The following is a 27,541-nucleotide window of genomic DNA, read 5'->3' on the forward strand; positions in this document are numbered from 1 at the left end:
TTCATTCCTTCGTCCTTCTGCTCCCCTGTGGCCCCTCCTGGCAAAGCGCGGGGGGCGGCGGCTGTGCTGCCCTAAATCCACCTCTGCTTGGGAGCTGGATCTTCCTCACTTCCACTTCTACCCCACTCCAAATCTGCTCCTACAGCAGCCTCGGGGCGAAGAGGAGGCGCCACTGGTCTCTTCCCGCCTTTCTTCGCCATTTGATCTTGATCCCCCAATAATCTCCATTCTTCCCTGGGGGGGGGCAGTTTTGGGACTCGTCTCAGGGGACCAAATGTCTTGGGCCGGCCCTGCTGACCCCCGTGCAGGAGTAAGTCTGGCCAAGGGGGCTGGGACGTCAGCTCAGGCAAATGCAACCCAGGGAGGATTTCACCCTGAAGCCTGTGCTCACTTTTTCATCTTTGCCTCTTTTTCTGAACCTGCCCCTGGGAATTCGGCTGGTGTTTCTCTCGATCCTCCATAAGGAAAGCCCTGAGGGGCCTCACACTAGCATTCCCTGGGCGGTTGCCAGATGCTGAGGGGTGAGCACTCTGCACATGCCTAGGAGTAAACCATCTACCAGCGTCTGTTAGATTCCCTTAGGTGAGAGAAAGGGTTTCTAGAGTGATAGCCTAGTAGGTGCCTCCCAGAACTCACTGGAGGAAGACTAAATGGTGACCACCACAGCCCTGCCGAAAAGGAGGACACAGGTATCATTCAAAGGCTCTGTGCTAATGTAGGTAATATTGATCCTTACATTTGGAAGTATGGTTGATTTCCACCCCCTCAATTTTATTATTTTATCTTTTTGTAAAACAAAAAACTGCAAAGTGGTTTACTATCAAGTGGGGTATACATTTAATGAAATAAACAAATGGCCAAAGGCAACTTAAAAACTATTACTGTAATTTAAATAGAAATATAATACTTCTCACCGTACTTAGGTGACCCGAATGCCTGCCTAGTCTGCTGTCCAAATGCTGACTGTTGGCGGGCATTTGTTTGAAAACTGCAGCTAGACTATAAAGCCCTTCCAAGAATGCTGTGTCTGCTATGTCTCTGTTCCAGCACTCTTTTGTTTAATCAAATTTCCACTATACTTTTCTTCAGCAAGGCTACACTTTCTGAAAAACAACCTATTCTCAATGGGCAACTTAAAAACAATTACTGTAATTTAAATAGAAATATAATACTTCTCACCGTACTTAGGTGACCTGAATGCCTGCTTAGTCTGCTGTCCAAATGCTGACTTTTGGTGGGCATTTGTTTGAAAACTGCAGCTAGACCATAAAGCCCTTCAAAGAATGCTGTGTCTGCCATGTCTCTGTTCCAGCACTCTTTTCTTTAATCAAATTTCCACTATACTTTTCTTCAACAAGGCTACACTTTCTGAAAAACAACCTATTCACAATGGGCTTCAGAAACCACAAAGTTACTGTCTAACAACCTGCAGATTATCATACTCATACACATTAATTAATTAATTACAGATCGTTCCAAAGAGCACCCACATTAAAGTATGATTCCTGGTAAAATAACTTAAGGTGAAAAGAATTTTTAGGCAAACTTAATGAATGGAAGAGTTATGGGTATTTAAAGAGCTTTGGTGGTTATTTATAGATTGCTCTTTCAAAATATACATTGACCTTTTGAAGGAAATGTCTAGACACAACTCCAGTTTTTCTGATATCTGCAGTCATAACACATTGCTCACAGTCAAACTGGACTTATTTGAGTAATATAATTTTAATACTTGAAACGGAAATGAGATGAAGTGGGTGTCGATCAGGGAAATAGAGCTTTTTTGGCAGTAGTATCCCAGCGATGGAACAGCCTCCTCAGGGAGTCTTTCTTGGTGCCTTCTTTACCTTCTCTAAATCATCTAGTAAAGACCTTTTGGTTCACCCACATGGTTTAATTCTTTATTGAAGCTTGGGTGTTTTATGCTCTCTATGATGCCATACATAGAAGTTGCAAAGAAGTTTTTTGTTATCTTTTATTTCTGGTTGATCATGATTTTTAATTATTATAAATCAAGACAGACCCATTTAGTCAGAAATACCTCCCTCTCAATCCCCATTTACTTATGTACTGCTTTTGAAATGAACCACACAAAGTGGTTTATATCAATATATCAAAACAATGAGCATCCATTTAAAATGTAATAAAACAGCAAAGGCAACCTGCAAGGGGGAAAAGTTCAATGCTTTTAGGATTGTAGCTTTTAAAAGTGTAGTTTAGTGGGAGAGAATTTTTTCTCTATCCACTTTCTCCATGCAATGCAAAATTTTATAAATTTCTGTCATGCCACCTCTTATCCAAATTTTCTCTAAATCAACAAGTCCCCAATGCTCCAACAGTTCCTCATTCTTCCATCCACTTGATCACTCTGCCGGCCCTTTTCTGAGTTATCTGAACTGGAGATCTGTGATAACGCATCACATGCTTGTATACATAGGGTGGGATGGGGGAAGCAATTAATCCCTTTCCTCCTCCAGTCCTAATTGCTTTCTAAATTGCTGTTTCCTTTGCATGGCAGTGGTGGGAAGAAGGTGGGAAGAGCGCTGGGTGTTTTGCGGTAGATCACAAAGGATTGCTGACCTCACCTCCCCGTGTTTATAAATACAGTAACCGCAAAATAATCCCCCCCTCTACATTATACTGCTGAGATGAAGAATACTTAAATTAACCAGGAACGGATTTACGTGTGGAAAGCCTGTGAGCTCCCATTAATTCTGATTCTCAAATCAAGTTCCTGGGCTAATACTTGACAACCTGCAATAAGGACAACTAGCTGCAAGTAGATCTAAATGTCTTCGCCTGACACATACAAAAGCATCAAAGTGATGCTAGGCAAGCCTCTCTGGGAGTGGAAGGTGCGGGATTTATTTCCCCAAATCCATCTCTCTGAATGAGGGAAAGAGTTGAGTGGTGGACAAGTCTGTCGCAGCTCAGAGTTTGGGGGTTACGTTGCTATCGGTTTTCTGCCCAAAATCCCTAATAGAAAACACCCCTCGAGTTACAGCAAAGGTCAGTCTATTGAAACTGCCCCCTTAGGCGTCCTCCCAGTGTTAATTCAACACGTATTTCCGAGCAGAAACTTGACCTCCTGGTCTCTGTGTTTCAGTAGACATGAAGTTTAAATGTTCACTAAAACAACCACCAGCACAGCGCTAATCTCAAATTGGCATGGCTACTGTTCATATTACGAAGTTACTTTGTGGTACATTCTGCGTTGAAATTTGTCAAATTACAATTTATGCGGTGAAACATTGTGATCTTTGAACCTTGGAGGAGAAAGGGACATAATGTATAAACGAACTAGTAATAGGTTGAAACGCAACTATGTATTTGATCCCTCAACTTTGCTTGCTTGTTTTCCTTTTTTCGTCCTCCTACAAATAAAACCTATTCAATGTTCCGGGTTGCTATGTTCTTATGGTTTTTATTTACTGAATTTATACGCCGCCCTTCGGAGCCCAGATCGGCAAACAGAAACAGTACACACTTTAGAAACAAAAACAAAGCAAAAACATTTCGAACATTAAAAAAATAACAATTTTAAACACCTAAAAGCAATTTCAGTTAGGAAGAATCTTAAAAGTAATTATAGGAGCTTTGTTGGTTCGTTTTTTCAACTATTCTTCTGTCCGCTGATCTCGGGGTTGTCAGGAACATTATTCAGCAGCCACCAAATGCCTGAGCAAACGGGAATATTTTCAAATTCCTAATGAAACGCAATAATGATGAAGACGGGGCAGCTCACTAGAGAGAGCATTCCGCAACCGGGGAACCTCTTTAAATGGGCTAACTGTCCAAATTGAATTAAAGCAATTTAAACCAACTACAAGGGCACCGTCATTTTATTTATTTATTTATTTAGGTTTTTAAAAGATTAACATACGAATCCTAACTTGCAGGTACCAGCTTGGAAAAGACATTTTTAGTGCAAGGAATTCCTCTTCTTAGATGGCGGGTGACCTTGCATATCCAATGCACCGTTTTGAAAAGAACGTAAGCTGTTTCCTAAGTATTCAAAACCAGCGAAAAGTGAGTGCAAATTTAATCATATGTTAATAAAATATAGCTTGCTTACATAGCTTAGATTTCTTTCTTCGGTTGCCTCCGCTCTTATGTATACCGTATTATTCGCATTTGATATGATTGCTGGCAGTTGCCAGAGCCTCCATCCAAGGCGATGTACTAATTTATTTAGACGGCAGAGGCTGAAATGAGGGGTATTGGAATTAAGTTGTTCCAAGCTTCTTTGTCGATATGAAATAATTTATACTTGGTTCTTTTTACAACAACAACAAAACCTTTTTAAAAAGGAGAGTACCCGTTTAAGATACGAAGTGTGTGCTAAAGTGTGGGGGGGTGGTGTTCTTTGGTTGGACCTCGCAAGTGTCATTTTTGTACAATGCGGGTGTGGCTTGGCAAAGAAAAGGTGTAGTAGGCGCCCGAAATCTCTCTCTCTCTCTCTCTCTCTCCCCCCCCCTCTCTCTCCTCTTCCATTCAGATGAAGAGTCAATTGCCAAAGGGGTGTCGACGGAGGGAGGGGTTTGAGCCAGTTTGGCAAAGCAACTGATTTTTTGAAAGAGAATGTAACTGTTTCTATTGGTTGAGAAGCAAGGGTGAAACGCAAAAATGATGGAGACGGGGCAGCTGACTGGGAGGGCATTCCGCAACCGGGAAACCTCGTATTGGTAGAGAAGTAAGGGTGGGGTGACTCCCTCGTATTGGTAGAGAATTGGGTGGGGTCGCCCAACGGAGATAAATGCCCAGACCGAATCCCCTGCAGAGTGAACGAACCAGAGGGAGTTTTTTTCATGATGGCAACCAACAAGGAAGGTAAGAGAAACTTTTTAAAAAATGATTATTAAGCCCTGAGCTTTCCATGTCGGGAGGAACATCGGCAAGCGTGGCTTCAGTTTAAGCTTGCCCAGCGCTTCCTTCAGATTTGCCTCTTTGTCTTTTCCCAGGACGAAGCTACCCCAAAGTCGGAGGAGATAGGAGAAAAAGGACCGTTTTCACCCCTGCCCAAATCGAGCTTTTAAAGAAGGCGTTTGAAGAGAACCAGTACCCCGGATACGAGACTAGGGAGGCGCTGGCGAGGTGCATCGGAGTCGAAGAAGATCGTGTGCACGTAAGAATCGGGATGGTGGGGGCTCCCAAGACTTCCCTAAACCGCACATACTGGAACAATTTGAAACGCTCAGATTAATCCTTGCGTAGTCGCAGGCCTTAGTTTTCCCGGGTGCCACTCAGCTTTTTTTGGGGGGGGGATGTATCGTGGATGTAAAGGCTTTTTGTAAAGGGTGGGTGAGTTGTGCTCCCTCCTTTTCAAATTTAGGAAGAAATTGTGCCCATACTTGTTCAGAAATCATGGTTCCTGATTAAGGCTTCCTTTTCCTTCCCAGTAAATTTATGCACAGCACACATTCATTTAATGCAGATTCTGAGTTTTCTGAGATTCTGACCCCAAACAGGGCGGAACAAATGTGTAGGTCTTCTGAGTGAGGTATTTAAAATTACTATTACTATATTTATGGAATTTTTAAAACAATTGCCTTCCAGCACAAATGCACACAGAGATGTGAAGTCTTGTATGCAGGTATCCACTTGGCATTAACAAATGCTTGACAATTTCCTACAGATGAAGCTCACATCCACAATTTATACTTCAAAATTTATACTTCAATAAAGAAAGTCTTGTGGAACTGTACACTTGTGCAGCTTTTAAAGGTGGCTTTTTCTGATACTGCTGAACAAAATACAGTAAAATAGCAGTATTTAGTCATTCCAACTTAGAAGGTTTATATTTAACAGTAACTGGAGATTATGTACATGAGATATATGAATGTGGAGCTGAAGAGAGTAGAAAAATGCTGCAGAGAACTAAAGAGAAACCCCAGAGGAATAAGCATAATTTATTAAATGTAATTCTCTCTGTTGGATCAAAAAGACATATTCATGGTAACAATGTCTTCTATATTCACAGAACATAATGCCTAAATTATGACCTACCTTTTTGGAAATAATGGGCATTTGTTTTTCTCCTTTCTTCTGTTCAGATCTGGTTTCAAAATAGACGAGCCAGAACACCAAAGAGGATAGGTTCCACGATAAGGATCGGGAACTATGCTGCAGCTCCTTATAGCCGCAGTGAGAGAGCCACTCTAAGAAGCAGCCTGGACAGCAGCCGAAGAAGCAGACCAGGAAACATCCAAAATATTCAAACGCAACAATATGACCAGCCACAGAACTTTCATTATGCTGAAAGCTATGGGGGAGCAGGGTTGTGGCAGCCACCTCTCAACAACACGCAACCAGGAGAGCATCTCTCTGCCCCGCAAAAGCAGGATTCCCTGGAATTGAACCCTGCTTATTACCAGCAAGCTGGTTTTTGTGGAACTGGGCTTTATGAGACTTCTCAGGCGAGCAACTGCCCAGTTCCATATTACGGTGCGGAGATGGTGAGGCAGCCTCCACCATCAGCTGGGAACTTCTTCATGGCATCAGGCACTTCTACTCCCTGGTCTGCAACGGGGAATTATTCAGATACAAATCCTGTAGAAATGCAGAACATTGATGGAAGTGCTTCGGACTCTCAGTTTTTCTCTTTAAGTCAGGTTCCAGATTAGCATCCCAACTCCCCAACTCCTTCCTTGCTATCCTCTACATATTTTCCAAGCTCCCTCTTTTAATGCCTTTTAATGTACGACTTCAATGTTTTGAATAAAGTTTGTTCCTTTACTAGCTTGTCTCGAGTATTCCTTTAACTTTCCATTTACTGAAACATTCACTTTCCTGTGTGCAAGCATATCAATATGGGCTTAATTTTTCCATAGAAAACAGTCAGTTGTGTGGTACATGTGGTTCTAGAGATAAAAGGTCATGTCTTCTATTGGCTGAAATATTCTTGAGACACATTTTAATGCACCAATCGCTTTCTGTTCCTTTTCTTTTTAGGTCTCTCTATCTGAGGCTAGAGTAGGTGGCAATAAATGTGCTGGGAAGTTGCTATATTTTCTTTGTATGGAAAAGTATATTTGTAGATCCTGCTATAAGTCGATTTAATAACACTTTTCTGTGGTAATAAGTTTGGTTTCCATTCATGAGTCTTCCATTTTTTAAAAAACAGAACTTTGAGATGGGGATATAAGGTTTAATTGATTTTCCTACCATGAGTGTGTTAATTTGCTCTCCAAAGCTTTAAAGACATATAAGTTTAACTTATAAATGCCCATGTTGCAGGCTAAGGCACATGCATCTATTAAAAACTTCGCGGGGGCATATTTTGAACACTTTATTTCATTTTCTTGCTCTTATTCCCCCCTCCCCCCGTTTTGTGCTCTACTGCCTTCAATGAAGCTTTATGGGAGGGTTGCCTGTGAACTAGAGGGACCACTGTATATGCCGGAGGGAAGAGGGTGGCGCCCTATGGGGACCGGCTACCAGATAACTCTTAAGGGCTTCCCTCTCGACACTGTCTTCCCTTATTACATTCCCGCAGCATCAGCGCCATAACCAACGTCTTGCTGGGGCAACGGGGGGGGCGAGGGTGTCCTTCCCGCTCCTCTTTCTGGTCCCAAAGGCCGCCCCTCCCCCACTCCCTCTCGCTTCGCCTCATAGAATCAAGGTTGACGCCGCGCGCCGTTTCCCGCCCAAACCGCCCCCGCGCATTCGCTCCCGCCTCTCCTGCCTTGGCGTCCTTTGGCCACGGCTTCCCCTGCGGCATGTATTAGCTGTAATACATGCCTTCTCCCTGGTCTCCCGCTTCTCCCCCCCTCCCCTTGCCTCGGTCTCCTCTTCGCTCCCTCTTCACACAATGACCCCCCGCCCCACCCCGCAGGGGGGACCCACCCAGGAGGCGAGATAAGCGCATTAGCATGTCTGGCCTCTGAGGAAGGCTGCCCCCTCTCGCCTCCCATGCTGCTCCTTTCATTCCGTCGTCCTTCTGCTCCCCTCTGGCCCCTCCAGGCTCAGTGGGGGGGGGGGGGACCGGCTGGGCTGCCCTAAATCCGCCTCTGCTTGGGAGCTGGATCTTCCTCACTTCCACTTCTACCCCACTCCAAATCTGCCTCTACAGCAGCCTCGGGGCAAAGAGGAGGCGCCACTGGTCTCTTCCCGCCTTTCTTCGCCATTTGATCTTGATCCCCCAACAATCTCCATTCTCCCCTTCTTCGGGGGGGGGGCACAGTTTTGGGACTCGTCTCAGGGGACCAAATGACCCCCCCTGCAGGAGTAAGTCTGGCCAAGGGGGCTGGGACGTCGGCTCAGGCAAATGCAACCCAGGGAGGATTTCACCCTGAAGCCTGTGCTCACTTTTTCATCTTTGCCTCCTTTTCTGAACCTGCCCCTGGGAATTCTCCCTCCTCCATAAGGAAATCCCTGAGGGCCCTCACAATAGCATTCCCTGGGCGGTTGCCAAATGATGAGGGGTGAGCACTCTGCACATGCCTGGGAGAAAACCATCTACCAGCTCCCGTTAGATTCCCTTAGGTGAGAGAAAGGGTTTCTAGAGTGATAGACTAGTAGGTGCCTTCCAGAACAGTAATATCTCAGCTATGAAACAGCCGCCTCAGTGAGTCTTTCCTTTCCAGTGAGTCTTTATCTTGTCTAAATCATCTAGTAAAGACCTTTTGGTTCACCCACATGGTTTAATTCTTTATTGAAGCTTGGGTGTTTTATGCTCTCTGTGATGCCATCCACATAAGTTGCAAAAGAAGTTTTTGGTTCTCTTTTATTTTTGGCGAAGGCAAACTGCAAGGGGGAAAAGTTCAATGATTTTAAGATTGTAGCTTTCAAAAGTGTAGATTAGTGGGAGAGAAATTTTTCTCTATCCACTTTCTCCATGCAATGCAAAAATTTTTAAATTTCTGTCCTGCCACCTCTTATCCAGCTTTTCTCTAAACTAAATAATCCCTAATGCTCCAACCTTTCCTCATTGTTCCATCCACTTTTTCACTCTGCCGGCCCTTTTCTGAATTATCTGAACTGGAGATCTGTGATAACGCATCACATGCTTGTATGCATAGGGTGGGATGGGGGGAGCAATTAATCCCTTTTCCCCTCCCCCATTCCAGTCCTAATGGATTTCTAAATTGCTGTTTCCTTAGCATGGCAGTGGTGGGAAGAAGGTGGGAAGAACGCTGGTTGTTTTGCAGTAGATCAGAAAGGATTCCTGACTCCACCTCCCCGTGTTTATAAATACAGTAACTGCAAAATAATCCCCCTCTCCATTATACTGCTGCGATGAAGAATACTTGAGTTAACCAGGAACGGATTTATGTGTGGAAAGCCTGTGAGCTCCCATTGATTCTGATTCTCAAAACAAGTTCCTGGGCTCATAATTCTTGTATTCTAAGTGTATGGCTTTTGTACTAAGCTCTTCCTTGCTGGATCCTAGTTTCTAGTTAAAGGGAGGGAAGCAAATCTCTTCCTGCATGGTGCATGCGACTTCCAACCCCCTTATTGGGCCAATATTAGTTCTGAATGGGCAACTTGCATGGGTAAAAGAGCATGGTATTTACACCTCTTCCTCAGCACCACAAACAGTTCTGAATCTCTACTCCCCTCCCCTCGTTTGCTGTTTTCAAACCCAACAGCAGATGTCTATTACACTTCTATTACACTACATTACACTTCTCCCAACATCAGTACCAAGCAGTGACAGACCTAAGCGAAAAATGAGTGCAAATTTAATCATGTTAATAAAATATAGCTTGCTTACACAGCTTAGATTTCTTTCTTCGGTTGCCGCCGCTCTTATATTTACCGTCTTATTCGCATTTGATGCGAATCCTGGCCGTGGCCACTGCCTCCATCCAAGGCGATGTACAAACTTATTTAGACGAGAGAGGATGCTATGAGGGGTATTGGAATTAAGTTGTTCCATGCTTCTTTGTCGATATGAAATAATTTACACTTGCTTCTTTTTAGAACAACAACATTTTTTTTTTTAAAAGGAGAGTATCCGTTTAAGATAGGAAGTGTGTGCTACCTGGTAAAGGGGGGGGGGCGTGTTCTTTGGTTGGCCCGCAAGTGTGATTTTTGTACGATGCAGGTGTGGGACACCCCACTTTATTCAGTTCTGGGGCAGTTACTTGCACTGGCTTGGCAAAGAAAATGTGTAGCAGTCGCCGGAAAGTTCTCTCTCTCTCTCTCTCTCTCTCTCTCTCTCTCTCTCTCACCTCTGAATTCTCTTCTCTTCAGTTGCCTGCACTGGATAATGCTCGAAGTCGAAACGTGCCAACAGCGAAATATTAAGCAGATCAACGCCGGTTTTTAAAATGTATTTTATTGCTTTTTCACATGCAATGAACACAATTTAAAATGCAATAAACGACATCTGCTAGTCTGTCGTTTCTTGGAATCAACAGCAGTTTAAAGTTGGAGCCACTGCTAAAAACCAAGGGCTAAGGACGAAATCACAGGCTAAGTAGGTGAAAATCAATTGGCGGCCGAAGAGTCAACTGCCAAACGGGTGGCGAGGGAGGGAGGGAGGGGATTGACTCAGTTTAGCAAAACGACGGAAGAAAAGGTGACTCCCCCTTATCAGCTGAGAAGTAAGGGTGGGGTTCGCCCACCGGAGATAAATGCCCAGACCGGACCCCCAGCAGAATAGCAGAGTGAACCTGAAAGAGTTAGTATCCATTTTTAAGGCAAAACCAATTCAGGAGAGAGCGAGAAAGTGTTTTTTCATGATGGCAACCAACAACGAAGGTGACAGAAACTTAAAAAAAAAAAAAATGATTATTGATTCACTGTCTTTAAAAAACAACAACAACATTACTCTAATGATTTCTAGGGGAATGAGTAGGAAGGAAGATGATTTCTGTTTCATCTGGGTCAGGATCCAGGCGTAGGGCAGGCTTTCAAAGGCCCATTTGTGGTAGCCGGGGAGAGATTAAACATGTCTCACTTTTTCCTGGGAAGAAGCCCAGGCAAGACTGCTTTGCACACCTTTATTCGTAAACACCAAGCATTTAGTGCGTGGAAAGTGCAATCCTATACAGGACACACTTTCCTGAACGTTAAATCTTTTTCAAATAAACGGCGATTTAATTTCCCAATAAACGTGGTTAGGATCGGCTGCGGAAAACGAAGGCAGGCATAGAAATAAGAGCGTAAACTTCTTACTGAAAATTATTTGGTTTGTTTTCATTCAAGCCTTGTTCAGAGCAACCGGAGGTTTATTTAAAGGCCACAAAGTGCGTGGATTTCAATGTCAGGTACAAAAGCCTTCCTGTAAAAAGCGAAGGCTTTGCCCTTCTGCGCTCGGACGGGTGGGTGGTCAGCGGGGCGCTTGAAAGAATTGCCACTGAAGCCGGGGGTCGTTTTACGCAGTGTAACCTCAGGCAGCGCCCGTTTCTGGGGGAAAGTGCAGGCGATGCAGCCCCGAGCTTTCCATGTCGGGAGGAAGATCTACAAGCGTCGCTTCAGTTGAAGCCGAGCGTTTCCTTCAGATTTGCCTCTTTGTCTCTTCCCAGGAGGAAGCTACCCCAAAACCGGAGGAGATAGGAGAAAAAAGAACCGTTTTTAGCACATCTCACGTCGAGCTTCTAAAAAAGTCGTTTGAAGAGAACCCGTACCCCGAATACGAGACTAGGGAGGCGCTGGCGAAGAGCATCGGAATCGAAGAAGATCGTGTGCACTTAAGAAAAGGGATAGTGGAGGTTCCTAGGACTTCCTTAAACTGCAAATACTGGATAAATTTAAATCGCTCAGAATAATTCTTTCGTTGTCATTCGATTTCGTTAGATCTTCCTGATGCCTCCGAGCTTAACGTGAAAGGTGCCGTATTCAAGAACCAACTTCCTCTTTCCTGGGTTTTTGTGGGGTTTTATGGGGGGGGGGGCTGTTGTACCGTGGATGTAAAGGCTTTTTGTAAGGGGCGGGTGCGTTGTGTCCCCTCCTTTTCAACTGCAGGAAGAAATTGTGCCCATACTTGTTCAGAAATCCTGGTTCCTGATTAAGGCTTCCTTTTCCTTCCCACTCAAATTATTGGAGGCACATACTTTCAAATATCAAAGGTTCTGGGTTTGAACAGTAAAAACTCTTAACGGACCTGGTTTCAACCTAATTTGAGGATAAAACCATCTGGTTTCCTGGGCCGCCTTTATAGCCTGATTCACCTGACCGAACTCCCAAGGGAGTGTGCATAGGATATTCCTATTAGGATGGCAGCTTTCAGCACCTTGCATTGAGAGACCAAATGTGCATCATTCAGATGGAACCACAGTTAAGCAACATTGCTTTTCTACCCAATGTCCCGCAAATCCCTAGTTCTCCCACACTGAAAAAATTGTACCACACGAGACACAATTATTTGGCGGTCCTTTGAGCTAGAAAGTGAAATTATGACCTATGCATTTGGAAATAATGGGCATTTTGTTCTCTCCTTTCTTTTGTTCAGACCTGGTTTCAGAACAGAAGAGCGAGAATAAAGCTGACAACAAAACAATGATCAGGAACCAAGCTACAACTCCTTATAGCCGCTCTGACAGAAGAAGTCCAAGCACTCCGAGGAGCAGTGCAAGAAGTCCGACACAGCAACATTACCAGCCACGCAGCTTCCATTATCCCGAAAGCTATGGAGGAGCAGGGTTCTGGCAGCCACCTCTCAGCACCACGCAACCAGCAGAGCCCATCTATGCCACACAGCAGCAGAACTCCCAGGAATTGAACCCGGTTCATTACCAGCCAGCTGCTGTTGGTGGAACAGGGCTTTGTGAGACTTCCCAGGCAAGCAACTGCCCAGTTCCATATTATGATGCAGAGATGATGAGGCAGCCTCCACTATCGAATGGTAACTTCTGTACTCCATCAAGCAGGAAAACTCCCTGGTCTGCAATGGGGAACAGTCATGCAATGGGGAACACTTATGCAATGGGGAATTATCCAGCTGCAAATCCTGTGCAAATGTTGCCTGAAGATTACCAAAATGGGCAGCAAAGCAATATCTTCCCTTCTCTCGATATATACTCTCAATATCTCCCGATATATACTCATCCATATGAATACATTTTACAGTTTTTCAATAAAGTTTGTTATTTTAATGCCTTTGTCTGGGATCATCATCTGGCTTTCCCTTTACTGAAGCATTCTCTTCCCTTTGCCCAAGCAAGCTAAGAGCACTTGTATATTGAAATCAAAAATAAAAGCTGAACAATTGACCACTTGTTCAAATAAGGGCCACAGTCAAAATCTGGGGTTGGAACAATTGGGGAAATGTTTCAAAATGTTACAATTTTGCTTTTGCTTTTTTCGGGTTGATGTGGGTTAAATGTTTAGTTGGGGTTGGCGGTTATTTTAATTTGGGTATAAGTATAAACTGTTCATTATTGTTATTATTTTATTATAATTATTTATTATTACTATTGGTTTCTTGGTTTGCTATTTATTTGTTTTGTTGTTAAATGTTTGATGCATTGTGTTGTAAGCACAATGTATTTTTGTACTTTTTGCAGAAAACAATAAACCATATATGGATATAGATATATATGTGTGTGTTTGTGCATGTGATTCTATGGGGATGGATTTTTCTGAGCCCTGCCTGCCATGCTACATAATGCACTCCCTTTTTGAAATGTTGCATGAATACAGAAAGGGGTTGGTTCTGCTGGATCCCCTCTCTGCATTTGCGTGCAACTTCCACGAAGGAAGAGTTCACCCAAATCAAAATGCTCAGTAGCTTGATGATGCGACTCAGACATTGGGTTAAATCATGGAATTCAAAAGGTTAAATGAGGATGCTATTTGAGAGTATTGGGAATGCCTTACAAGATTCCAGTCTGTTTATAATGCTACACATTATCACGTCATCATTCAGTATTTCCTCTTGTCCCTGATCTTAAACCAAGCTAATCCTTGCTGAGTTTCTGACAACCAGACAAGGGACCAATTCTGCTTATGCAGTTCAGGATTTGCTTTCCAGCCAAATGGTTCTGAAACCGGGTTTCACTTCCACGAGCTTATTTCTCTATTTTTATCCCACCCAGGGGCGCCCACTTGAATAGAAGATGGGGGGGGGCAAGGGACTGGGCCCAAGAGTTGGCTCCTAGGACCCCACCTTCTCCCCCCTGGGACCTTGAGGCGGCCCACCTCCTTCTTCCCTCTCAGCCCCCGACACCCCCGCGAGGGAGACCAGCCGGAGAGGCGGCGACTGGCGCCAAGGCACCCGAGGGAGCTTCGGGGCTGGTAGGAGGGGGTGTGGGTGTGGGGGGGTGTATAGGGATTGTGGTGTGCGTGCGTGCAGGGATTGTGGTGTGTGTGTATGTGTTTATGCAGGGATTTGAATCCTGCCTGGCCTCAGACCAACACGCTAATACGCCGCCAAATACGGTATATACACGCCTGAGAAAAGATGGCGCCGCCGCGCCCTGTGGTGGCGCCTGGGGAGCTGTCTTGCCTTGGCGCCCTTTGGCCACGCCTTCCCCTGCGGCGTCACACCAGGCGCCCTCCTCCTTCTCCTCCTTCTCCCTGGTCTCCCCGCTTCTCCCCCCGCCCCCTCCCCTCGGTCTCCTCTTCGCTCCCTCTTCACACAATGACCCCCCCACCCCACCCCGCAGGGGGGACCCACCCAGGAGGCGAGATAAGGGCATTAGCATCTCTGGCCTCTGAGGAAGGCTGCCCCCTCTCGCCTCCCATTCTGCTCCTTTCATTCCTCCATCCTTCTGCTCCCCTCTGGCCCCTCCAGGCTCAGCGGGGGGGGGGCGGGGGCTGCGCTACCCGAAATCCGCCTCTGCGTGGAAGTTCTTTGTTCTCTTTTGTTTTTTGTTAATCATGATTTTTAATTATTATAAATCAAGACAGATCCATTTAGTCAGAAATACCTCCCTCTCAATCCCTACCATTTCATTTACTTATGTACTGCTTCTGAAATGAACCTCACAAAGTGGTTTACATCAATATATCAAAACAATAAGCATACATTAAAAATGTAATAAAACAGCAAAGGCAAACTGCAAGGGGGGAAAGTTCGATGATTTTAGGATTGTAGCTTTTAAAAGTGTAGTTTAGTGGGAGGTTGGAGCTTATTATTTATTTGTTAAATGTGAACCTCATTTTTGTTCCAAAATGTTGCTCTCTAGAGAAGTTTCTATTTATCCAGACAAAATTATTGTGCCACCCTGACCAGTTAATACTTAAACTCTTGAGTATTGCTTCATCAATGTGATTACACTATTGACAGAGAACTTTGATCACCATGTTAACATCTATGATGTCATGAATAGCTCTATCTGAATTGAAATTTACATGGATTTGCTGATCATTCAGATATCTATCGAAATAGTGTGTGAAGCAATCCTAAGAGAATGATAACTTGGGAAACTGCTCTGCTTGGCTGTCCTACAATTGCATTCAGGATAAGAATAAGACTACAGTGAGGGCAGGCATATCTCTGAAGCACCAGGTGTGTATCCTTTCTCCTCAAACTACTTGCCAGCTCAAACACTGCACAGAATTCCCCCCCCCCCAATTGATCTATCTATCTCTCCCCTCCAGACTAGATTTGAGTCCCAAGTAGGCTGTTCCTTTCCAGCTCCTATTCTCCTGGCTCAGCCTCTGCTTCCCAGTAAAATTCCGGTCTATTCCTCCTACAGGACACCACACTCTGTCCTTCACAATACGCTCAGAGTGGAAGTTGTTTTTCCCAGAGCCAACTCTTTCTCCCATTCACTCTTTATACCTCAGCCTGTCTCCTAACCTGTCTCCCTACCTATCTCCCACCCTCTCCAACCACAATTCCAACCCTCTCAAACTAACTGTCTCTCCAGAACCTCTCCTTTTGAACTCTCCCTCCTGGAACCACGGCCAATCAGAGGCTGCCGTTCATTAACAATTTGCAGGCAGGAAAAAAAGAAAGAAACACTTGTTGATCCAACCTGTCCAGCAAAACCAACTTTTTCGTCACATAGGTTTCTTCAGGGATGTATGTACCTGTACTGCTTGACCAAAGGGAGCAGGCCGCTGGATACACTTGTCAGCTTTAGCAGCCTGGATGGACAGAGATCAGGAGAACAAGAAGCTGCTGGCAACATTGCAAGGGTCCTGTTCATATCGGCAGACCACGGAAACAGACGTTTATCCCACAAAATGTGGGAAGGTGCTGCACTTCCCAGAATAGCTTCCTTTTACTTCTCTTGTGGCTCAGCTGTATTTACAATTGTTCAGTTAGCAGAAATGTCACCAGTGAACTGTTTCCCATCACTGCGTCTTCATGGCAGCAAGACAGGGAACTAAAGGCATGAAGAGGTACCAGCAAGCAATATTAGATAGATATAATATATCACAGTGGTTTGCATTTGCATATATATATATATATATATATATAATCAAAAATTAAAAGCAAAAGTAATTAGAGACAAACACCAGCAGACCATTGTGGGTGATGTGCTTTAAATTGCCTGCATATGCTTGGTAGGACAGAAAAGTTTTCTGCCCATTCCTGAGTTCCATATAGATACAAGCATAAGCAAAGAGATGGAAGCTGGAAATGAGCTGGTGCAAGAGCCAACAGATCCACTGCAGATTGCTGGCCACTGGGAAAACCTTATTGCAGTGATGGGAAACACTGTAACTTAGTGCCAGAACATGTTGTTTGCATGCAGAAGGTCCCCGGTCCAGCTCCTGGTGTCTCCCAAGTAGTAGGGCTTGATGAGACTCCCACCTGAAACCCTAGAGAGCTGCTCCACAGTGCTGAAGCAGAACCATCAAATGGTGAAGTTGGCAGGGACCCTGAGGGTCATCTAGTCCAACCCTCTCCAATGCAGGATTTGAGGGTGACGAGGGTACTGGAGACAGCCTCGGTATTTTTGCTCGCAAATATAAGGGGGAAGGCACCACAAGACAGAAGCGTTAAAAGCCCCAAAGCTGAGAACTAAAGATGGAAAAGGGAGCAGAAACCCTAGAGGCCCACCGAGATAAGGGACAAGCATGAAACCTTGCTTGTAAAACAACCCTCCCCACCTTTCGAAGGTGGGAAACTGGAAGATAAACATAATCCATCTTGTGATTGAGCCAAGTGAAGCCAAAAAAACCAGGACTAAGATTCCAGCAAACTGCTCCCAATTACCTTTTTCCACGCTCAACATGGTCCTTACAAGAAAGAACTATATGGTCCTGGGAATTGCACCAATATCACCTCAGGGGGAGTGGGAGCCCCGAAGGAAGCAAAGTAAAATCACCAATTACTTCCCCCATAAAGAAGGGAATAAGAATCTACAGCACGAGAGCACTCCAAAAGAAATTGCCCCTACTGTGCTGGATTGGTCAATACAACGCAAAGACTTACAAACTGAGCATGAAAGACCAAATTATTCCATGAGCTGGGCGCAGGAACTGGACCTAGTTGAGAACGCCTTGTTGACCAATTCCCCCAACCCCAATGACCTCGAGTACCAAAAATCAATTCAGAATCTCAGGGAAAACCAGCAAGACCCTCAGCCCACAGCGAATGCCAACAGTATAGAAGAGAGGGGTGACTAGTTACATGATCAAATAGATCAGATACGCACAGACATCTACAATATAAAAAACTTCCTAGCAGTAACAAATGGCCTACTCCTGACGCTTGTGGAGAATTTCAAACAAGCAAAAAGAGCCACAGATCATTCCCTGGACTCAGATGCTAGAATCCACATACCACCCAAAAAGAACTCACGCAAAAGTAAACCGGAACCCAAGATGAGGAAAACTAAAAACATTAAAAATTTTAAGCCGTCTAGAAAAACCCAACACATCAGTTAAAAACAGTGGCAGAAACTCTTCAACTTATTATCATCACCTCCTATATCCACACAAAAAATCAAAGCTCAAGGCACCAAAGAGATCGACAAGGGAGACTCGCCAAAGACCAAACCCCTCCCCATATGTGAAAATAATTCCCCAAGTACATTCAAAGAAATAAGCCCCCCCCCCACAGCTGTTCTCCCCGTGTTCGCCCAGCCTGACAAAAGCAACCAAACTACAGCTGGATGCTCCTGTCTTGAATCCACCTTGGACCCCTGTAGCAACTGCAAACAGAAGTAAGTCGGGGATCTCCAACATAGACGGGAACCCGCGGGAACTCCAAGCCCCCTGTAGAAAGAAAGAATGGATCCTGGTCCTAAGCCTGGAAAAGATGGTATTAATGAACTATCCAAAACCACTGGGTCCACACACAGGGACTGACTGCGTGAGGCACTTGCTGACTATTATAAACAACATTCTACCTGGGGCAGTTAAAGCAACCGACAGACAGTATAGACTGTTCAGTTTCTGTTAATTGATTCTCATGAAAACTTACACATTCTGGCTTCACACAATTAACTCAAGGCAGTGTCAATTTACTCTTGGCAGAAAGCCAAGGTCTGCTTGACCTAGAAACTATTTACACTGATTGGTTAACGACCAGCACTCAACTCTGTTATCTAGGAATGCTAGCACAGTTTGGTGTGTTAGGTGTGTTGAAGGAGTAGGAGTGCTGTGTATGGTTAAGAGAGAGAGAGAGAAAGGTTTTATTTGCTCTGCTGGTTTCCCCCCCCCCCTTTTAATAAATCCTGTAAATACTTATTCTGAGTCTAGCTGACTAGTCATTTCCACCTCAACTAGCTTCTTCGCTGTGCAGGAAAACTCTGCTGCGTTTGGGCTAAAGCCATTAGGGCTATGCCTGACACTTCAAAGTTCCATGATAGACTACCTATATCAAGATGGACATTCAGTCACTTTCACAGATCATAATCTGGTCAACTTCATCTTTAGAACAAGAAATCTATTTTTAAAGAAAGGAATAGATTTATTAAGATTATTTGAAAACAGAGCCCCGCTAACCTCCCTACTGGTGGCCAAGAAGGAAGGGAGACCAGGAACAGAGGAACAAAACGATAGAGTGCACATGCAACAAAACCAGCAAAACCAGAGCTTAGTGCACCAGCAGGAAAACATAGCCCCTACTGAGACTCAACTTCATTTGAACGACAGAGAGGACTCTTTCTACATAGAAGAACTTGCCCTAATAAATCGGTTCTGGTCACTGCAGATGCCAGCCCAAAAGGAAATCTTGGTCAGACTGGACACCTTGAGAAGCAGATTGACCAAAAAGGAGGCCCATGTTGAGACTACGGAAGGCTCACACACACGGCCTATATCCCCCAAGTGCCTAGTGGACAAGAGGTCAGCAGGAGGCGCCTTTAAATGTGTAGATTCGGAAGACCAATTGCAGCCCCCGCTGGTGTATGGTAAGGGCGAACAATCAATTTCAGCGCTCCTCTATGCGGACGACGCGGTTCTCTTATCACGAACTAAAGTAGGCCTCAAAAGGCTACTAAGAGAATTTTCAGCCTACTGCAGGAGAGATCAACTGGTGGTTAAGCACCAAAAAAACAAAGTCATGGTCTTCGCTAGGAGACACAGACATCACAGATGGGAGATGGACAATCAGGTCTAAATTTTCAAATACCTCGGAGTAGTTTGAGTCAACAGGGGCCTAGGAGGCCCATCATAAATATGCTAGGGAAAAAGCATCTCAAAGCGCCAAAATACTGTCTCGCTTTTACTTTACAAAGGGGGGCAGACATATTCCAGCAGCTCTGGAGGTCTTTCAAGCAAAACCCTTGGCGCAATTACTCTACGGGGCCCAAATCTGGACGGGAAATCATTGCCGCACACTTGAAACGGTCCAGTCTAAATTCTTAAGACAGATTCTAGCCGTTCCACCATGCCCACCAAATGCGGCCCTACAGCTGGAGACTGCCCTCCTCTCCGTCGAAACTCGAACCTGGTTAAGAACATTCAACTATTGGCTTCGCTTAAATTTAAACCCATCCGGACTACTACCTCTAGTAGCACAAGATGCTCATAGAAGTAGGTGGTCCAAAGTAGTGCATCAAAAACTACTTACATGTGGCCTCCAAGCACAGCATCTCCTGAAAATTGGTCTCCCCAAGGCAAAAACCATTACTGACCAGCACATGAAGGATATTGAGCAGCAGAATAATCTGGCCTATATTAAGAAATTTAGTGCTTGGTACGCTTATCTGCCCCCCCCTCCCACTTTGATTCTCGGGCACCTTATTTGTCTACCTTAACCATTCCAAAACTCAGGTGGATCTTTACACTGGCCAGACAAAATATGTTACCCTCAGCTGTTCTTGAAGGTAAATATCAAAAAAATTCATTCGAGAACCGGCTCTGCCCCCGTGGAGCTGGATACGTGGAGACTGTGTCACACATGTTCTTTTATCTTGCTCCCTATATAAAGATCTCAGGGACGAGACCATCACGCCCCTCCTATCTGCCATCCCGGGTCGCTCTTGTGAAGCCAAATTGTTCTCACTCCTAGCCGACCAGAACAGCTCGACAACAGAGAAGGTTGCCAAATTTATCGAGGGAGCAATGAGACTGAGAGCTGCTATCTGAATGACATCAGTGTCATCACCCGGATTCCTCACCTAGGATCTTATTATCATTATGTTTTATTATTATTATTTTATTACCTCTGCCAAGTTTAAAGTACTGAGATTATTAATTTATCTGCATCTGGTTATTATTATCTTTCTCCCTGTCCTGACCATCCCTCCGAGGTTATATTTATATGTGTTTGTCCTTTGATGCTATGGCAAATAAAGTCTCTGTTCTAACCAATCATGCCGGTTCTGCACCTCCTAACAAAAGTCCTGCCCCCCCCAAACAAAAATCCAGGCTATGCCCATGATGCTGCCTGCAACAATGCTTCATTTTTAGAAAAGAGAGGTCATGTTTGCTTGGGGACCATGACACCTGACCTCTTCACTCTTAAATAAATATGGATAGGTTGCAACTGCTTGAGGGTAAAAGGACAATCTGCACATGCACAGAAAAACTCTTTGTAGTTATCACCTATGACAGAACAGTGTGTAGTGGTTAGAATGCATGGAGACATGGGTTCAAGCGCTAATTGAGCCACGAAGATCACTGGGTAGACTTAAGCCACTTATAGCTCAGCCTAACCTACCTCAGAAAATTGTTGTGAAGATAAATGGGAATGAGGGACAGACAGACATAGATAGATAGATAGATAGATAGATAGATAGATAGATAGATAGATAGATGTAACCTGGCATTGGTCTGTTAAAAAATTGGAAAACTAATAAATATTATTTGGCAGATAAATAAACGTTCTGGAAACCCAGATTCTGGAGCTGCAGATATTAAGACAATCTCTTCCAACATAAAAAGTTAAGGAAACTGTATCAGTTTGTAAGAAGAGCAATCTGTCTTGCAGAAGTTGCCATTGATTCCGAGTCTCATATTGCTGTTATGAGCAGTGTCTTGATAGCAGAGCCTCATGACACGGCAAATTGCTGTCTGTCAATTAGCATTTCCACAGTGCATCTACACAGTTGTGTGCTGGCTGCAATGTATTGCTGAGTTAGCCCAGTCTGATGCTGTGAAAACTCATTGGACCACATCAGTGAGGCCAAGAGGGGGCTACTAAATTTGGACTAAATTTGCCTTGGCCGTCCTGTTAGATGAGCTCTGTTAGGAGAGTGATGAGGTGCAACACCGCTGCTTCAGCAGTCTCTCACATTGGCTTTTGATACCATCAGCCATGGCATCCTCCTGGTCTGTCTACAGAAGATGGGTCCCTGGAGCATAAATCTGCACTGGTTCCAGTCTTGAGATAATGGGCAATTCCAGAAGACAGAATTGGATGAGTGTTTCTCAACCCTCTGTCTCTTCAGTTGTGGGGTGCTACAGGGCACGATATATCTCCAGTGTTGTTTAAAATCCATATGAAACTATTGGGACAAGAGAATTATGTGAAAGGCTATGCATTAATTGATAAAATAATAGTGTACATTCAATACCCGGTCTTGAAAGCTTTTTCTGGGGCTCACTTTAAACCGTGCCAACCTATAGCTGATTATCCTGAACACCATGTTATATAAGTAAATAATTGTTTTTATAATGTACATTTTGATTAGATTATATCTATGGAGTAAAAAGAATCATAGAATTGCAAAGTTGGAAGGGACCCTAAGTGTCATCTAGGCCAATCCCCTGCAATTCAAGAATCTCAACTAAAGCATCCAATTCCTGCAATAAATGTAATCTCTTTAGCAAAAAACCCCCACAATCCTCTCTCACTTCTCAGAGAAGCTTCTATAGAGATAAAACCCTTTCCCTTCCGAGCTCTTAACTGTTCTTATCAATCCAAAATTAGTGCATAGCTGTGCAGCAAAAAATATGGTGAATTAGAGTAATTAATTTTTGCTGTGCCATCAAATGAGGGAGGCCTTGCCAGTTTTGTGGATAAGGCAGCGGTCATTTTGAATGCCCACTTCTCTTCTCACCTGCACCCCTAGTCACACTTGTGGATGTGGCAACATGTGGATTCCAAATCATGTGTGGGGAACATATTCAAGAATGTGGAAGTCGTAACCAAGGACATAATTTCTTTATCGGAAACTCAACATACAATTCCATTGTTTCCTCTTTCTGTCAGCTTTTTGACATCCAATAGACTTGATTTGAGCAGAAAGAAGAGTTTGCATTTGATATCCCACTTTATCACTAACCTGAAGGCGTCTCAAAGCAGCTAACATTCTCCTTTCCCTTCCTCCCCCATAACAATCACTCTGTGAGGTGAGTGGGGCTGAGAGACTTCAGAGAAGTGTGACTGGCCCAAGCTGCATGTGGAGGAGCGGAGACTCGAACCCAGTTCCCTAGATTACGAGTCTACCGCTCTTAACCTCTACACCACACTGACTTGGGATGTTTTAAAATTATTTCTTCCTATCCTAAAATTCATAGGAGACTCTTTGTGTATCCATTTCCATACCGCGACACCACCCTTAATCTTGCCTCTGGGTGAATGCCAAGCAGATGGGGATCCAAACAAGTCCAGAATAATGCTAAAAGCGGAAGTGGGGAGGAAGGGAAGTGGGAAGGATTACCCACATTTGGCAGCAGCTCCTCACGCATCATGGAATGCAAGTCCAGAAGATTCTCTGACTTTCCTGAATAGCCTGTGGGCTGATTTGCCACTGAAGGGAGGAGACTGAAAAGCCCCTACTAGGACATGGTGTCTGTGACAGAAAAGTTGGTTCCACAAGTATTTCTTTTTACTTTTATCTCCTGCCAGCAAATGGTTAAAGAACAGCAGCCTCTGATTGGCTCCAGGAGGGAGATAGTTAGTAAGGTTGGTATAGAATTGTGGTTGTGGAGGGGGATGGAATTGGGGTTGGAAAGGTTGGGAGTTAGGTTAGGAGACAGGTTGAAATATACAGAGTACTGAGGAGGGAGAGTAGTTGGTTCAGGAGAAAACATCCACTCCGAGTGTACAGAGAAAGACCGAGTGTAATGTCTTGCAGGAGTAAGAGGACTGGATCTTGCTGGGAGACTGAGGGAGAGACAGGAGAAGTAGCTGAAAAAGGATCAATTTACTTAGGTCTCTAGACTCCCAAAACCCAGTTAAGGAAGTGGGGTTGTGAGCCCTTAAGACTATTACTGAAAGTTACCTCAGGAGTTGGATTTGTTAAAGGGGTGGGTACCAGAAGGAAAGGGACGTGGGTGGCGCTGTGGGTTAAACCACAAAGCCTAGGATTTGCCGATCAGAAGGTCGGCGGTTCGAATCCCTGTGACGGGGTGAGCTCCCGTTGCTCGGTCCTTGCTCCTGCCAACCTAGCAGTTTGAAAGCATGTCAAAGTGCAAGTAGATAAATAGGTACCACTCTGGCGGGAAGGTAAACGGCGTTTCCGTGCACTGCTCTGGTTCGCCAGAAGCAGCTTAGTCATGCTGGCCACATGACCCGGAAGCTGTACGCTGGCTCCCTTGGCCAATAAAGCGAGATGAGCGCCGCAACCCCAGAGTCGGCCACGACTGGACCTAATGGTCAGGGGTCCCTTTACCTTTACCTTTTTACCGGATGGAAAGTGCCGCTCAGAAAGGAACCAAACTAAAAAGCCGAAACCTCTGTGAAACAAATTCAGAAAACTAGCTTATTAATTCTGAAGTAACCTAAGTTTCTCCACTTGTATTATAATACCTTGTTTTAAAATAAATCTTCATTGTTGTTTTAAAAACATCTGCTTGAGACTCCAGCTTATTGGTTATCCCCCACACCAAGGTCCCCCACAGGATACTCTGGGATAGTTAGCATTTGTTTTAAGGGTTGTTCAGGGAAATATATGTAAGAGAGAGCAGGCAAGTCAGCGCGAGTGGTAACTGAGGCACCGAGCTTGTCGCAGTGTCCTCCATTTCAGGCTTAATACAGTGGTTCTCAAAAGGTGTGGCACGCCACACTGCTGTTGCAGGAGGGGGTGGCAAGAGCAGCAGGAAAATTCAAGGACAATCAAAGAAACATTTAGGTAAATATTTCAGTATAGTATAGTATCAAAATACCAGTACTTGACTGGAGAAACCACCACTCGTTTATTTCCTTTTTTACTCCTTGCTCCCCCTCCTCATCCTGCCCCCCCAAGGAGAAGCCAACCAGGGCAAGGCTTTCATAATGTGCTTTAGTTCCCTGCAGCTTTGGATGGGTTAAGGTCATCCGCAGAGCTGCAGCCTGGGAGCACCAGGCCCCATCCTTCCGAGAGCAACAGGTTTCTAGAAACAAGCAGTTTTGTGTCTGTGTAGCCCAGAAGCCCAAATTCTGAACATAATTATCGGCATGATATTTGAGAGAAGAGGGTGGGGGATAAGCAGTTCCCCACATGGCTTGTCTTCCCTCAGGAGCGCTGACTCCTAGGGGCTGGACCCCTTTGAGCCCCCCACAATATTTGTTAGTGAGGTGTTGGGCCCCCTCAATGTTTGGACGCTCCTCACAGCTCCCAGTCCATAGCATTCCTCAAGTGAGGCAGGTGAAAGACAAGGTAGAGGAGCAAATGGATGGGAACAGTTGCAAATGCCCTGTCTTATACTGTATTGAGAAATGTTTGAGAAATGATAACATCTCCTGCCTAGCAGGCAAAGTGAGAGGGAACATTCCTACAGGTGAGTCCCTTCAGCTCACTCATCATCATGTAGAAGGCTTTGGGGAGAAATTGGCAGCCCAGGAGATGTGTTCCATGTTCTCCCTCCAGAAAGGATACATGTTCCCTCCAGTTCTCATCCCAAGCCTTCCTTCCCTGGGCTGAATAGTACACTGGAAGCTCAGCAGGACTTAGATCTGGCTGTTTTATTAGTAAAGAGGCATGCACATTGACAGCAGAATGCAGATAATGAATTTTTATTTTTTTTAAAGGAAGGATGGATGCATACCAGCAGGGAAAGAACAGCCTAGCTCAACCTGGATTTAAACAGCTCATTCTCCCATTCAGGGATGCTTCAGCTGCTCTCCCTCATATCATTCCCCTCTTACTCTGACTAGAGAACTAGTCTTTTGCTGGACTGTGTCTTCAATTGCACTTAAGTATACTTAAAAACAACAATAAACAGTCAAGGAGGAAATGTTTCTCATTTGTGGGTGTTGCACTGCATCAACAGCATGTCCCATTGCATCAACAGCTGAAGACATTTTAATCTTTTCGCTCTGATGAATGTAAAAAAAAAAAAAATTCTCTAAGAATCAGGCCACTGCATGTAGCAACTTGCATGCTCGTGCCAAGTTGTAATCCCTCTCAAAATTACACCTTCATATTCTGATGCAATGATAATCCTATTATCTGATTTCTTCATCCTTTCATTTCCTCTTAGTTAAATGCAGATCTTCTGGGAACAAATTCAGACAGCTCCAGCAGATTGCTCCTCTCTGCAACATGCTGCTCAGGTAACGAAAATGCCCACACAGATGCAACTTTGCAACAGGCAGCTCTTGCAAAACTTCAAGACCCACTATTGGTCTCGTCTGCTCAAACAGCTGGAGACTATCTCCACATGCAAGGGAAGTCCCTAACTCACCAAGGGCTTGAGACCTATCAGCTACCCTCCCCTGGTTTAGCTAGCCAGTCAAAGCCATTCCCAGGGTGTTGCTGCTGTCGCATGCTGACGGCTTCTAGGAGCCACAGGTGAGAGCTGAGTGCAGGGTGGGGACCAAAGGTGAGAAACCTATCCCAGAAGGAGCATGATGTGTCCTCCACCAGAGGTCCTACCCTCTTCCAACACGAGTAAATAACCACTTAATATGTTTATTCCAAAATTTCATTGTAGGTCATTAATTCCTGTAGGCAGGTGAAATAGATTTAGTAATCATTAGTATTAAGTAAGTAATCAACCAAGTCACATCAGGCTAAAGCACAGAGCCTTATTTTTTTTTACAAAAGGCTGCATGTTTCCCTCTGCTACCACTACAGCATAGAATGAAGTTAAGGTTGGTTGGGCTCAGCAACAGCAAGCCTTCTCATAGAAAGTCAAGTAGCAACTAATTACTATGCATGTCCTCCCAGGGAATATGTAATTTACATTCATCTACATACGTTCTGAAAATATACGCATGGGGAAACAGTTGGGAGTAATTTATTTAAATTGAAACTTCCCCTGTGCTTTAAATTGCAGTAATAGCAATATACTTAAAATGTGCAAAGCATCGCATAACATTATGAGAAACAAATCCAGATGGCCCAAGCATGCAAGCCCCATCCACCTACACTTCTGGACTGCAGGCACACCATACATTTAATGGTCCTTTAAAACAATCCTGGGACCCATAAAGGTGCCAGGAATTGTAGCTCCGTGAGGGGATAAATGGCTGCTTCTAGTATTCTTTGGCAGAGACAATGTGCTTACCCCTGCTTTTCAGAGGGAGGCAGCTGCGAGATCAGCAGAGCCTGGCACTTGTGATATTCTGGCACCAGGTCCCTCCCACTCCTCTCCATCACGGCAGCCCTTTTTCTGGCTTCTCTGGAAAATGTGACATGCAGGAAGCCAGCACTTTTGACTCCTTTCGTGTGCTAGAAATGCTGAGGACAAAATGTGACGGACGCGACGGCACTTTTTCCTCTCATGCCGTTGGGCCCGCTCTCACTTAGATAAATTGCCCCCACCTCACTGAACAACCCTTTAGCTGAAGGTTTCTTTCCCTTTTCCCTTAAAAATTCTAGCCCCAGAGTATCCTGTGGAGGACCTTTGTGAAGGGGTAACTAGTAAGTTGGAGTCTCAGATAGGTTTTCTTTAAATAAACAATAAAGATTTATTTAAGGCAAGATAGTATATAACACAAATGGATTCAACTTAGGTTAGTTCAGAAATACAGTGCGATTTCACTTTAAATTTGTCCTCAGTTGTTTTTGCATTATTGGTTTGGTTCAGTTTGGTTCTTTTTTCTGGTGATACTTTATTTCAGTTATCCACCCCCTTTAACAATCCTGCTCCTGAGGTACTTTAAATAATACAGTGGCACCTCTGGTTACAAACTTAACTCGTTCTGGAGGTCCATTCTAAAAATTAATAAAATAAAATAAAATAAAATAAATAATTATTTATACTCTGCCCATCTGGCTGGGCTTCCCCAGCCACTCTGGGTGGCTTCCAAAAAAATATTAAAATACTGTAATACTTCAAACATTAAAAGCTTCCCTAAACAGGGCTGCCTTCAGATGTAGACCACAGGGCTCTCCACACTCCCTCCCTTCACTGGGTCTGGGAGTTTCAT

General features: G+C 44.4%; 1 long non-coding RNA gene and 1 pseudogene across 2 annotated transcripts in view; both read left to right on the forward strand.

The window, feature by feature from the left end:
* Positions 1–12,451, forward strand: part of LOC309532953 (homeobox expressed in ES cells 1 pseudogene) — a 40,054-nt pseudogene extending 27,603 nt beyond the window's left edge. The window contains exon 4 of the transcript XR_014224716.1: positions 12,401–12,451. The product of XR_014224716.1 is annotated as a homeobox expressed in ES cells 1 pseudogene (transcript). The remainder of the gene's footprint in view (positions 1–12,400) is intronic.
* A 3,447-nt stretch (positions 12,452–15,898) lies between these two features.
* Positions 15,899–27,254, forward strand: LOC309532351. Its single transcript, XR_014219797.1, has 3 exons — positions 15,899–16,242; positions 25,648–25,720; positions 26,214–27,254. It is a non-coding gene; the product is annotated as an uncharacterized lncRNA (long non-coding RNA).
* The last annotated feature ends 287 nt before the right edge of the window (positions 27,255–27,541 follow it).

The sequence above is a fragment of the Podarcis vaucheri genome (assembly GCF_965113315.1).
Source record: "Podarcis vaucheri genome assembly, chromosome: 5".
Taxonomy (NCBI): Eukaryota; Metazoa; Chordata; class Lepidosauria; order Squamata; family Lacertidae; genus Podarcis; species Podarcis vaucheri.